The following is a 13,801-nucleotide window of genomic DNA, read 5'->3' on the forward strand; positions in this document are numbered from 1 at the left end:
AGCCAGAGTTTCCATGCTTTTATTCAATGTTAGTAGTCCTTTATCCTACAAGCATTTGTACTGTAAAATACAGAAATATAATACTATCTAATGAAAATACGGCTGTGGGAGATGATTCACTCCTGCAGTGAATGTATCCCCATTATTAAACCTTGCAAAACTACTGTGGCCCAGCTGCTTGCTAAATTCATTTGATTTTTCTGATATAAATTGACATTTATATTTAAGGTCCTGACGTTATTTCCTCCTAAACTGTCTCCAAAATTGAGCTACCAGTGCTGCAGAAGTGCCATCAAATTTCTTCTGAAGGAGTGGAAGTCTTTCCCTTAACTTATTTGGAAGCTGGGACCAGAAGCAAAATTTATGGCAAAATCTTTATTAGTATGTCTCCTACAAGTATCCTCTGTCTTTGTTTCGTGAGTTATTCCATATGCATAGTTGGAGAAAAGGTAGCAATTTTGTGAGGAATGTGTGTTATGAGGGTGGTATATCTGCAAGATAAACTATCTTAGTGTTAATGGCCAAAACTGTTCTTAATGGAAAATAGTTGGGGAATGTAAAAACAAAGCAAGACGATATTTTGTATGGCATGTATGAAATTCATGACTGGCTGGTAGGGACATATGGAGGATTTTGAGAAGCATTATATCACATTTTATAACCACTAACAACTTCCCCAGGAACAAAGACTGAGGGTGGAGCCTAGCACTGATCAGATCTTGTACTGTAGACAGTTGTTTGCCCACAGGAATTGAGAAAGGGGAAAAGTTTTTCTCATTTTTTCTGTTTCTTGATTCTTCGTTTGTGGATGCTTAGGGAGTTTAGAATAATTCAGCTGAGACTAGGGGAATTAATGTGGCTTAAAACTAACAACTGAAATATATGAATCAGGCCTATAACTTCAGGTTTTGGAGGAGGTAGAAAGAGGTCAGTTCTGAGGAAATTTGAGAAGTTCTGTGTAAAATTATAATGGATTTGAGTGCTGATGGAAACAACGGAACACATTCATACATCACCTAGCAGCACAGTGTTAGTATGTTCCAGGTGGATTTCTGTACTTCACTGCAGCAAAGAGCTGCCATATTAGCTCCATGTAAAACAAAACCTAATATTTCAGACATGTTCACCATCTTTGTCAGGCACTATTAGAATGCTTTTTCTTCAATTTTTATGCAGTATTGGACTTCTCGTGTGTACTGGGAACTAAGTTTGCCTCAAGCTACACACCCCACTGGAAAGTGGTCCCTGGTTTATTTCTTGGCAGCCTCTATCCCTGTGTTACTATAGAATGTCCCGGAGAGAAGAGGGGGAGTTTTTGCAGTGCCGGAAAGTGAAAATAACAGGTCACTCAGTACAATTAAATGTATTTATTTAAACAGGGAGATATTTTTACAGAAAATTGGCTATTGCCCCAGACAGATCATTTTTGAGTCTGAAACACACAGGAATAGTAACTAGGCAACAGATCAGCTGGTGACAGTTGAATCACTTAAGGAGGATGACGGAAGAGTCCCCCAGGTGAAGGGGTAAGCACTCATGGGAAGTTGTAGTAACCAGTCTCTACCCAGCAAGAGCACTAGAGAAAGGAATAGAGATCTGAGAAAAATGAAACCAAGCAGTATAAGTGTTGTAGAACACCAAAGCAGAGATGAGGTTATTTAGTAAGAGGGATGTAATCAAGGCCATACAGCACTTAGTGGAGATAGTGTCGTGGCTTGTATACTTCTCTTAGTAGAAAGTTACCCCCTTGCCAGTGCACCGCTATACATTTCCCTTGATCTTTTCATTCCTGTTCTTTCCAGGTGTTTTACAAGAGTCATTGTAGTTATCTCCAGATAATCTCAATTGCTTTTTCTTTGTGAACTTCACAGAAGAGATGAAAGATTTGTCCTCAAATGGGTCTGCTAAGTGTTGCAGAGTGGAGGCAAATTGTGCTGCTCCACTGATTTTTAAGAAATTGCTACGTTTGTGAAGAACTGCTTGTATTCTAACAACTATTCACCTTCAGCCACAAATCGTGATTTCATAAATAGTGTATACATATGAAACCCTATTTTCATGTGAAGAACATTAAATTATTTTCTAGATTTGTGTTATGAGAGTCATCTCTTTTGCCTAAAGAGGAATCAAAGATGACAATATTTCACGCTTTATTAATTTTACATCTGGAAAGTCTTTCCATGCAGGCCAAGTGTTCTGTTCAAGTGGCAGTGTTGTGTGAATAAAGGGTATAGTGATCAAGTATAAAAGCATCATTTCAAATCTCTCTCAGCTTAGCCTCCTTGATGGATGTATAGCACACTGCTTTTCAGTGAGAATGAAGATTTTTTCCATTTCTGTTCAAACGCTTCCGTCTCTTTCTATAGCAGTTATTCTGACCTCGAAGTGGTAGCATTTTGCATTCGGGAAATTTTAGTTAAAAAGAAAATGGCATGGCATTTCAAAAAGCAAGGTTTTCCCTGTTTCTTTACAAATGCAAAGTTAAAAACATTCTTGACAAGGTGGTTTGGTTGGTTTTTTTTGTTTGGTTGGTTTTTGTTGTTGTTGTTTTGTTGTTGTTTTTTTTTTTGCTTTTTTGTGCATGTGTATGGATTACCTGTACTTAAATTTTGTGGTATGTTCGCTTTTTTGAAAATGCTTTTAAAGTATTGAGTTCTGCACTTAAACATTGCAAAAGTTAATAACTATGACATGTTTACTACTGTAAATAGAAGAGAATTAGACTGCTAGATTAGTTTGTCTTGCAATTCAGTGAAAGCCTGTTTGCATACATAGTATGAGAAGATTTGGGGATGACTCGGGTTTTCCACTAGATGTGCTAATTTAGATGAACTGCTGCAATTACATTGTTTTAGAACACACAGCATGTTATTTCAGAGTATGTCTCAAGAACGGTTTTATAAACTACGATACTTGTGCTCATGTGGATCAATTTGACAGAAAGCCACAATGAAAAACATAATGCATTCCTGAGATTGGCACTCTTTATAGCTGCTTTGTGAAACAAAAGGTGTGTAAATGTAATTTCTTTCATCAGTTTTTCTGTACTGGCTGCAAAGGACATTGTCTGAAAATCTAGTCTGGTGATTGATCTTCTGGTATGCTGTTTAGATGGGAGCTCTGCAAAGTATTAAACATGAGAAGAGAGCGCTCATTCCATAGAATTTCTCATTGTTGATCTTAATAAGTTTCTCTTCATTATTTGTTTGAGTTTTAGTTTACTGCATGTGAAGTTTGGGCTTGAAGTTTGCATGGCAAGGAGACTGGCTGGTAGTTTGGGTTGCATGCTCCTGCACTGAGGACTGCAAGCTCTCTAAGCTGGCTGGAGGTGCAGGATTCTCTGAAGGAGCCCTTCCTGTACTTGTACTTCAGGATTTTTCAAAGCTCTATTTTGCATGGATTTATATTTGTTTTTCTTACATAGCCAAACCTATGTGAAGGCTGCACTTTTTTTTTTTTTTTTCCTAAACTGGAGTAGTTGCAGTCTTTTGTTATATGTGGCAATCAGATGTTTAAACTGCCAACAGAAAAAGAAATCTAAATGTCTTAGGTGATTAAACAGACAAATGTACTGCAAAACAGAGTGAAATACAAAAATGTGTGTAGAAGCTGTTCCTGAACCTAAATTAGGATGAATAGTAATGGTCACTATTTCAGCATGTGGACATGGGCTGCGATGAAAAACATAATATTTCCTTGACATATTCTCTTCAAGTAACTTTTCTTTCCCCTAAAAAGAAAAAGTCTTCTGTGTCAACTTTGTAACTCCTTAGATCTGCTATGACGTAAAAGCATCTTTAAGTACTTTAGTAGTTTAGTACTTTAGCTTAGTACTTCAAGTACTAAGCCTGCCTTCCCTTGGAAACATCAATGGTTTGTCATAGAAATAAGGTTATCATTCATCTTTTAAGAGTTTGAGTCAATAAATAACCACACTGAGTTTCTACACTGGAAGACTGCTGAAGTATGAAACCTAGTTCAGTCTCTTGTGTTTAATCAGTTGATATTACAGGGGAAGTTTAGTAGTGTGTGTTCATCTGTTCTTACTGCCTTCCCTTAAGCTTTTTATTGCCTCTTCTCTGCTCACTCACTTGAAAGACAAATCTAGGGCTTCATGGGAAAGAGGTATGGTTCTTTCATTACTTCTTTCTTCTTTATCCTTGTATGGGAAGGGAAAATGATGTGAGGTCTGCATCCTCTCAGCTATGACTCCAGTTTCATGATTTGCTTTCTGGCAGCACATGTGGGGCTTATCAGTCTCGGACAGGTCTTAGGAAGAAGATCAAAAGCAAGAAAATGTGCTTGTGTTTCAGTTATTTTACCCTTCCTTCCTGATGTGCCAAACCACTATCATCATTAGTGAAATGTTTTTAGTGAAGTGTCAAAACTTTACTCATCTGCCTTTTTGCTGGAAAATGTAGGTACTGCTCATATTCCATCAGTATTTTCATCGTGTCAGTTACACGAGGCGCTTCCATGACTGCAGAATCTGCTATGCTCAAGGGAAGCCATCCTATCTGAGTCAGTGGTGAAGAAATAATGAAATCAGTTGGGGTGGTCTTAGTACTTGTGAACTGTTCTTCATTTATTAAACTTGAGCTCCTAAATATGAACGCAATAATCTGTAACCAATGGGTAGAAGACACTGACAACAAGTAACCCACAGGACGCTGAACTGCAGGCACAGCCAAGTGGTGAAGCTGTACGTGTATCTGCCATACTGAGTAAGACCCATGATCTTATGGTATCTCTTCCTGTGCAAGTTTTCAGTGATTTAGCTAGAGCCTAGTGCTCCACAATGTAGTAAGTTGATGAATTCATGTCTTGAACCCCAATATCCTTTTGGTCTGCCAATCTCTAGCTCTTTTATCAGTCTACCTTATCTACCTAGATACTGAGGCTAGAAATTGTGCAGAATGCTAAGACTTGGAATGTTTGAATATTTTTAATATTGGTCATGTATCTCTCTTGCCCTGGTTACGTTTTGGACTTTTTTTTTGGTATTTTGGGGTTCTTACAGCACTCAACAACACAATAGTTTGTCTGGTAGTTATGGGGAGATTAACCTTTCAAGTTCAGTAGGCAGGAATGGAAGTACCCACATGTAATACAATTAGGTTATGGTGTTCTTTATTTTCTTCACACCACAATTTCTCTGCAATAGCGTTGTCTTTTCTTAATGGTGTCTTCTAAAGCTTTTGGATTTAAAAATGTGTTGAATTTTAAGGTTTCTTTTTCACCCATTCCTGTTTCATCAGCAGAGTTCTATCTATCAATGCTCCACAGTTGTCTGATGTGACAATAAATTGCCTCTCTTCAGTATTAGAGATTATTTGAAAATAGCTTCCAACCTCCGCAATAAATCCTGCTTCTAAACTTTTTCAGCATGTGCTGCTATGTGAAGTTGCACATATTTTGATTTTGTTCAGTGAAACATGAATAGCAAAAGCAGCCCATCGCAGGAATTGTGTCAGAGCTTATACGCAGTATTAGATTTTCATAAAAGTATTAGATTTTCACACTGTGACAGAGAAACAAGGCAACTAGGCAAAGACATTCAGCAGTCCAATGAAAAACAATACGGGAGTACTCTGGGAGTAAAGTTGATACAGTACCATCTCTGCCTTGCTTGGTTATTGTTGCCTGCCAGGATTGCCACGTCTAATAGGAGGCCTCCTGTGATGTCTGACCTTGACGTGATAGCTGGTAGCTGTGGTAGAGTCCATTTGCCTGGAACTTGTGGAGTAGTTTTTATAGGTGCATTTTATAGACCTCTAGGTTCAAAAATTCTTCCTACCATGCTAGATGTGTACACACACATACATACACACACACACACACACACACACGCTTTAGAGTTTCATTTAAAGTATTAAAACCCTCCCCATGTTGCAGCTGCTACAAGATGACTGGTGGAGGCCTTAGGGGAAAAAAAATTACACGGGATTCCTGACCAACTGTTGCTGTTTCTCTCGTTCTTCTCTGCTGCTGAGGACCTTCCAGCTCCTGAGGTCTTGTAAAGCTACCGAGCCTTTACACTCTGGTGTTCAGGAGGAAGAGGAAAAAATGGAAAGGAGGTGGGAAATAGTTCATTTAAAAAACAAATAAACAAATCTACAACTGTATCTCCTGTTAGGAAAAAACAAAATTCCCTTAAAAAAACAACTAGTGTGATAAGGTAGAACCCAGTTGCTCTTAGCTCCAGTATCTCTATTTGCTCATACTGCTCTTCTGTCATATAGTGTTGTATTATTGATGGTAGTGGCTGCAAGGTGTCTGGGAAAGAGATGGGAGTGGGAAAAAACAATCCCCTAATGTATTGCATCCCAGGTTCATTAGCATGTTTTACTCTAATGTAGCAGGTATATCTGCCAAATGAAAAATTTGGCCCACTGCTCTGAATTAAAAGCTGAGTAACTTAGCTTCTGCATCCTGACTGTGAATTAGAAAAATATAAGTGACAGCAAAGCTAATTGCAGCAGTCTTAACACTACAGCTATTAAATAATAACACGGTGCTGTAGGTGCCATGTGCTGAGCAGCAGATATAAGCTGCTTTCTCTTTTTTTCTCTCTCTTCCTAGGCTCCGTCCTCCTCTGCTTTTATTTTGTTTTTCACTCCTTCTTTCTGGTCTTGAGAACTGAAAGTGCTCACTGAAAATGTTATGTTTGAAATCCATATTCATATCAAGTTCTAATCTAGTAACAGCTGCCTTTAAAATGACTGTCAAATACATTTTTTGTGAGCTGTGCTTGCTAAGCATTTTCTAGTACTGATGTCATTAGCATAAAAGAAAGCTGATTACCCATTTGATTGGTTTCTCCCCTAAATGAAAAAGTAGTATTAGATTTTTTAATAGAAATAATATATATCTGTATCTTAAAGTTATAATTTGTCTTTACTTCTCTCTTGCCCTCTCAAAGCTGAATAGGCCTCAACGCACATCATGCCATAAAAAGTAATTTTTATAATTTTTAGCAGGTAACCAGTTGCTCCCTTCCAGCAGCATTTGATTTATTTCAGCCATCAGTCAGAGGCTGCATTTATTTCATGTGGAACAGTCCTGTGTGTTTAACCTTTCTTCAGCAATGGCAGATTTTATGGTATATAGCAGATAATTCAACATTAGGCTGTTCAACCCTTATTTGCTCATACAAAATTCAGAGGGCATGCAATGATGCACATAACAGGTGTATTTAAATGCTAATGGATTTTATATGGAAAGTAGCATTACAATTGTTGGCAGTCAGGAACAAGAGAAACAGCACATCACTTTATATATTCCAAAAGGTCATGAGAGTCTAACTACAAGTGGCCCTGGTACAGGTCACATCTATCTGCTCTGTGAGGAGTATCAAAGAAGAAGTGGCTGCACACTGATATTTGTGGCTGTTCATAGAGCAGAGACAACTAGATGCATTCCTTAAGATATGAGAGCAGGCAAAGGGAAACAACATAGAAGACCAGGACAAACTGACCTGCTTCTTTCAGTCCTATTGTTGGTGAACTCATGTATTGTATTGTGTAACTTTTGTTCTAACATCAGGAGTTTCTCTCTCTAGAAACATTTAAGTGAAACACAGTGTTGCTCCTGCTTCTCACAGCCAATCAGTGAAAAGAAATTTGCTTTGTTAAGTTGCCAGTGTCATCTTTAAGAAAAAAAAGCCACGAAGATGAACTTCATATTACTTGCATACTTGTGCAAAACTGACCTGAGTTAGACTAGATTTTTTGCCTCTTTTGGCTTAAAACTTGCTTATAGAGTTTGTAAATTATGATCTGCATTTTACAAAAAGAGGAGATAACGTGTAGCAGAGCCTGTCTCTTGTTTAGCTCTTAATTGCTTTGACTACAGTCACTGTCCTTCAGTTTATATGTGACGTACCTGAACTAAAACAATTAACCAGAGTCACCAGCAACAATTTTCTAATATTTATATCTGAAAGCCAAAATATGCACCAAGTTTTAATCTATACAGAGTTAAGTAAACTGAGAGGACCTTGGTTGGCCTTTGAAAACAAAGTTCTCCTGAGGCTAATAATATATCTGATTGACTGGAGGTCTAATTTACATGATGTGTTTTGAGGGGAGAACTGTGTTTTACCTTATTTCCTGTCTTTGTTTCTCATTAAGTGTCTAATTTTAGCACATGCTGTGTCAGTATTTTCGCCACAGAAGAAATGCTTTAGTAGATAATTTTTGCTGGTATGTATACACAGCCTGAAGACAGTAGCCTTTTGATTGATACAGTTGAGTGCAATACAGATAACAACAGCTATTTCAACTAGTCTTCTCATCCTCTCTTAGCTATTGTTTGGGAATGTAAAGGTGATTTTTATAACCTGAATATAAATGCCTATATCTGAAAACTCTGACTATTGATAGCACATGTATCTGGAACTTATTCTAGAAATACCATGGCATTTCACAGATGTAGGCTCTTTATCCCACTCCTCTTAAATTCAGTTCTAAAAATAATGTTGGCTAGACAGAGCAAAACTCCTGCTGGTTTCTATGAAAGAAGAAAGATTTCCAGGAACACAGCAGGATCAAGAGGAAAGAGCTAAATCTCAGAAGCCATCAGAAAGCTTACAATATAATGTTACTTGAATGCAGAACACAAGCTGCACTGCGACTTTATCAGCCTCCAAAATGTAATTCTTTTGATATAAAGTACGTCATCTGCTTAACATTGTAGAGCAACACTGTGTGTTGTATATTTAGAATACAAAGCAGAATATGGGGAATAATTTACTGTTGATGTAGAGCTGGATAAATCATAGATGTTCTGATAGTAGTGTTCTGATAGTAGCATAGGCACAACTGCATTTGACTCCAGTGAATAAGATGGTTTTAAGCAATCTTGAGCACAGGGTTTTGAAACGCAACATCTTGAAATACCGTATGCTCTTCTCCATCAAACTGTATTCATCCTCATTGTACTAGAAGGGGATTGGAAGACTCATGGACTGTATGCTTGTTTATTTGCTCAAGGCCTTCCCTGTCCTTCTCCTTACCTTCCAAATAGTCACTGGTCCAAAACCTTACAAAACATAAGATATTTACTCTTCCTTTTTAAGCATAAGCTCTTCAGTTGTGCTAACATTAACTTTTCTGCAAGTCTTCTCTTCCACTGTCTGGTTTCCATCTCAGATACCATTGTTTAGCTACTGTACCCCTGAAGAATTTTGCAGCTCTCATTGATATTATGGTCATCTAAAAAATAATTATGCTTTACAAAGCCAACATTCTCATATTTTCATATTATTGTTGAATAAGAGAATCAAAGTGTTCTTCAGAGTCAATGACCATTTTCTTCCTTTGCAGATAAATTTCTGTGCATGTGCAAATTAGATGAATGCAGGAATAAATAGGTATACGTTCTAAAACTCTTCTTTTATTCACACTCAGGCACTGCAACTGACTCTTTTTAGCTGAGCAAATAGAGCATTTTTTTGTTCCATCACAGGTGTGAGTTGTGGAGGTGTGAGGGGCCCAGATGAAGCCTTGCCAGGGTTGTGTTCAGCTGGACAGCAGCTTCTGGAGAGCTGTCATGAGCTGACAGAAGGAAGCATTCGTTGCGTGGTGGCTGCTACTGATACTGACATAGCCTGAAAAGCTTTAGAAATAAAGGCTGTGCCACACATGTCCCTTTTTAGAGGGTTATACTTGTCTGATGTGGTGGGTTGACTGTAGCCAGCAGCTAAGTTCCCACACAGCCACTCACTCATACACCTCTGCCCTGCCCATAGTGGGATGAGAGAGAGCAGGAAGAGCAAATGTGAGAAAACTCATAGATCAAAATTCATACAGTTTAGTAGGTGAAGGAAAGAGGGGAAAAAAATACAAGCAAAGCAAAAGAAGTCGTTCACCACCTCCCACAGGCAGTCTGAAGCCCAGCCAGTCTCCAAACAGCATCCACCTTGCAAGCTAGAAAGCCCACCCTCCTCTTCCTCCCCCATTTTTATTGGTGAGCATGACATTATCTAAAACAAATCTAAAACACAGCACCATACTATGAAAAGAGTTAACTCCATCCTAGCCAGGCCCAGTGCATCCATACTTACACATAATATTCAAATTCCTGGGGGGAATCCTTATGGAAAGTGTTCTTTTTCTCGCAGCCTACACAATCCGTTGTACTTAATGAGCCTTCCACCTCCTCTCTGCTACCCCATAGTCTGCTAAGGGAGCAGTAATTTAGTAACTACTCTAAAAGTTCAAACAGAATAACTGTCATCAAATGAAAGAGAAGCTCTTTGGAGAATGGTTATTATTTTGCCCAGAAAAAATAATTAAGAAAAGCAGGAAAAAAATGTATTCTGCTAGATTGAAAAATTAACCTGTTGGTGAGATGGAAGTGCTTTTGTGGAGCTTGCAGTGATTACACAGCCTGTCAAATGGCAGTGGATATTTTGTTCAGTAGAATCAGTGCTCTATGAGATTTGAATGTCTTTCAGAGAGTCGTGTGGGTGTGTGAAAAGTGAAGGAACAAGAATTGTTGTTAAAGGAGAAATGAGCTAAAATGAGTCTGAGGAGGAATTTTATTTTTGAACACTCAGAAGAAAAATCCCTTGGTATTCAGTAGTTGGAGAACAACAGAATGCTTAGGAGAGAGAAAGTTCTTCTAGTGGAGAATGCAGTGATTTGGTTGAAAAAAGCATTTTTGTATAAAACAGTAAATGAAGTTCAGTGATTAAACCCCCACCCCTCGCCCCCTTTTTCCCTTCTGCAGTAATGTTTTTCTTTCAAATCTGTGCTCTTTCGAAGGTTCTATAAAAAATAAATGGACATTTAAAACACAGAAAGATATGCAGTTACAGACATACGCACTGCACTTTTACTTAGCTTGGTGGTGGTGTTTATTGGTTGTTCCTCCATGGTGATGAAATGGTTCAAAGGCAGAGCTTTTTTTTCCAGAAATTCAGTTTCAGAAGTTTCAGAAAGATTGATAGACAGGCATACAGATAAAGTGTGAAGTTAAATGAAATAAAGATGCAAATAAGGATCAACTCAGGAATGTTAGCTGGATGATACGTGGTGTGGTAAATCTGCTTGTGATAAAGTTATAGGCAGACATGCAAATGAAATTGTTAAGTATGAGAGCCCAAAAGGCTATTACACAAGATTACAATAGATTACTTCAAATGATGCAGTTCTTTTGCTCGTGCTAAAACAGCTGAACCAAAAGTTGGGTATCCATTGATGTTTTAGTTTTGTTTATTTTCTTAACAGGCTGCAGATCATCTTAACCATACATGTACTTTAAATTGATCCCAAAATCATTACATTTTGGCAGTGGAGCGTTTCATGTCTCATTTCTTTTATTCTGTATAATTGTGCATCTTTGACAGTTGTGTATCTTTATATGCCTTGAGCACATTGACGTGGGGTTCTAACACTTCATTATCTTTTAGTATTGCAAAAGATAAGGTAGCTGTTGGAACTTCTGGCAAACTGTATGAAGAAGGAATTTTATTAATTGCTGTGAATATCACAATATTATTTTTACTGTTATTCTGTTGTTATACTTTCTTATCTACCTAATTTAGTATTGGGCTCGTTTTTTTCATTTTTTAAGAATAGTTTTGTCAGCAGTTAAATATGGTGGCCCATTAGATTGTGGTACTCTCGATGTGAACTGAGTAAAGCAGGAACCTGGCCAAGTGAAACTGAAATCCATAGAGATAAATAAATTATACACATGCATGACTTAAAAAGAGAAATCTGTGCTCAGGGAAAGATGGTGCTGCAGTCTTAAGCAACAGGAAAATGCCTTCAAAAGAAAATTGTACTGCTGAGGATAAGGGTCATATTTAAGAGGTGTCAACACTGCTTGCATTTTCTGTGTCATCCTGAGCACAGCCTGAGATGTGCCTCTGCACTGTGCTGCTCTCACACACTGGGACCCGCCTGCTCCTGCATCCCTGGTGAAATGGAGAAGGGAGCCCAAGGCCTCCCTGTGCACAGCAGCACCAAGTGCATCAGGGATGGCTCAGCCACACTCCTTGAGAAGGCTGGGTTCATCGTTGCCGAGCAGCTCATTCCAGCAGTTGGAGAGCTAGCAGGAGAAAGCAACCTTTTGGGCTGCCAGGATAATGTGTGCTGTTTGTTTTCTAAGATGAGTCTCACTGAGGTCAGAAGGTCAAGTTCAAGTGTTTTGAGGGCTGGGTCCAGCCCACAGGCTTCTCGGCCCACGCTGCTGTAGAACCATGTTCTGTTTCAGCATTTCATGGCAGAACATGTGCAGCAGAACTGCTCTCCACCCCCTCTCTTCCCACCTGCCCGGCAGAACTAGTGCTTTGAAACCAGATTATTCCCAAGTGGATTTTTTCTTTTTTATCTTTGTGACTTTATCTTTGTGTATTGAATGAGTTTCACCAAGCTTATGCTTTAGAGAAATCTGCATTGTCTCATCATCTGGATTTTTTTTGTAAGCTTGAGTTATCAAGCAAGGCAATAGAGTAGTGCAAGTGTTTAACATTAATAAAGATAATGAGCAGCAGCGTTGGTTCTGTCCTGATGCATGCAATCAATTTTATGAAGCTGGCTTCTTTCTCCAGGTACTCATACAGGGCCCTGAGAAAAAGAAGCAATAAATACTTAAACACTCCCAGTGCTTTGATGAATATTTAACATTGTAGAATATGTGGATAATATGCAAACTTGAGAATCAGAAAATTTTTATAATCAGAGTGGTTGGTCACCAGGTTGTAGCTCGGGGATATAGGTAGAACTGAATGAAAGTGTTTTCCAAACTGTCTGCCTATGTTTCAGAAAGTACTGACGGTGCAAATGGAAAAGATCTGCTAGAGCATATCTGGTTCTCTTCTCTCTCTTTGCATTCTGGAAAGCTGTGGCAGACCCAGTGACAGAGGGCATTGTCTTGGCTGGACTATGCCAAGAGTGAGACAGCAGGAAGAATAGCTGTGAAGATGGCTGCCAAATGGCAATGTGGTTATGGTCCTTTCTACTTCACTTGCTGCTGGGGACTAAGCAGGTGGAGCTGGCAGGTCAGAGGTGTGCAATGAGCTGGGGAAACGTCCAGCTGCTGTGTTTCTTTCCAGCTTTTCCATCCTAAAAGCAAGAATACAGTTTTGAAAACAAGTCTGTTAAGTCTGTGACAGAGAAATGGAGGAAATATCCAACTGAAGAAAGCAATTTCTTCTCTCTTGAGGTTCTGAGAGGAGTTAGCCTATTTCCATCCTTTTTACTCCTCTTTCACTTCCATGGTTGTGGTCTGCTAAAAGATGATCACAATTCCCACCTCTGCAGTTTCTGCCTGATAGATCTGTATCTGCATCATCTGGAAATGCATTGAAGTCCTCTATTTAATAGCCTTCAGAGCACAGGTGATGCCTTCTATGGAAATAAATAACCTCCCAAGTATGTCACCTAATACCTGGTAGCAGAGGAAAGCAGTATTTTATTGTTATTGCTGAATTCTGGCAGCTGCTGTCACAGAATTGGCCATCTTATGCACCCAGGCTAGAAGGACAGCCCTGTCTCTGGGAAGGGCTCTCCACTCATCTTGGTGTTGTGCTCTCTCTGGAAGATAACTTTGTCTTCTTTATCAACAGTACTTGTCCATCAGCAACTACCGTGAAATGCTCCATAAAGTTAGCCTTAAAATTATAATTCTACTAGGACTTAGTTGGAATCTAATCCTCCTTCTGCAGAATTTAGTCCTTTCTAAATGAAATGTGGATGTGTCACCCATCCAAAAACAGCTAAAAGTTAAAATGCAAAGTTGGCTGTGTAGAAGACACTTGGAAGCAACGTAGAGGTGAGAAATATATTAT

The 13,801-nt window shown here is 38.7% G+C and overlaps 1 protein-coding gene and 1 long non-coding RNA gene across 4 annotated transcripts in view; one reads left to right on the forward strand and one right to left on the reverse strand.

Annotated features, from left to right (window-relative positions):
- The window catches only part of BANK1 (B cell scaffold protein with ankyrin repeats 1), a 129,491-nt gene that overhangs the window by 85,335 nt on the left and 30,355 nt on the right, over positions 1–13,801 (forward strand). The gene's annotated exons all lie outside the window — the stretch shown is intronic.
- The window catches only part of LOC116238909 (uncharacterized), a 60,275-nt gene continuing 57,098 nt past the window's right edge, over positions 10,625–13,801 (reverse strand). The window contains exon 13 of the long non-coding RNA XR_016466139.1: positions 10,625–13,076. This is a non-coding gene — a long non-coding RNA (uncharacterized LOC116238909). The remainder of the gene's footprint in view (positions 13,077–13,801) is intronic.

This window comes from Phasianus colchicus, chromosome 4 (assembly GCF_987193195.1).
Source record: "Phasianus colchicus chromosome 4, bPhaCol1.hap1.1, whole genome shotgun sequence".
Lineage (NCBI taxonomy): Eukaryota > Metazoa > Chordata > Aves > Galliformes > Phasianidae > Phasianus > Phasianus colchicus.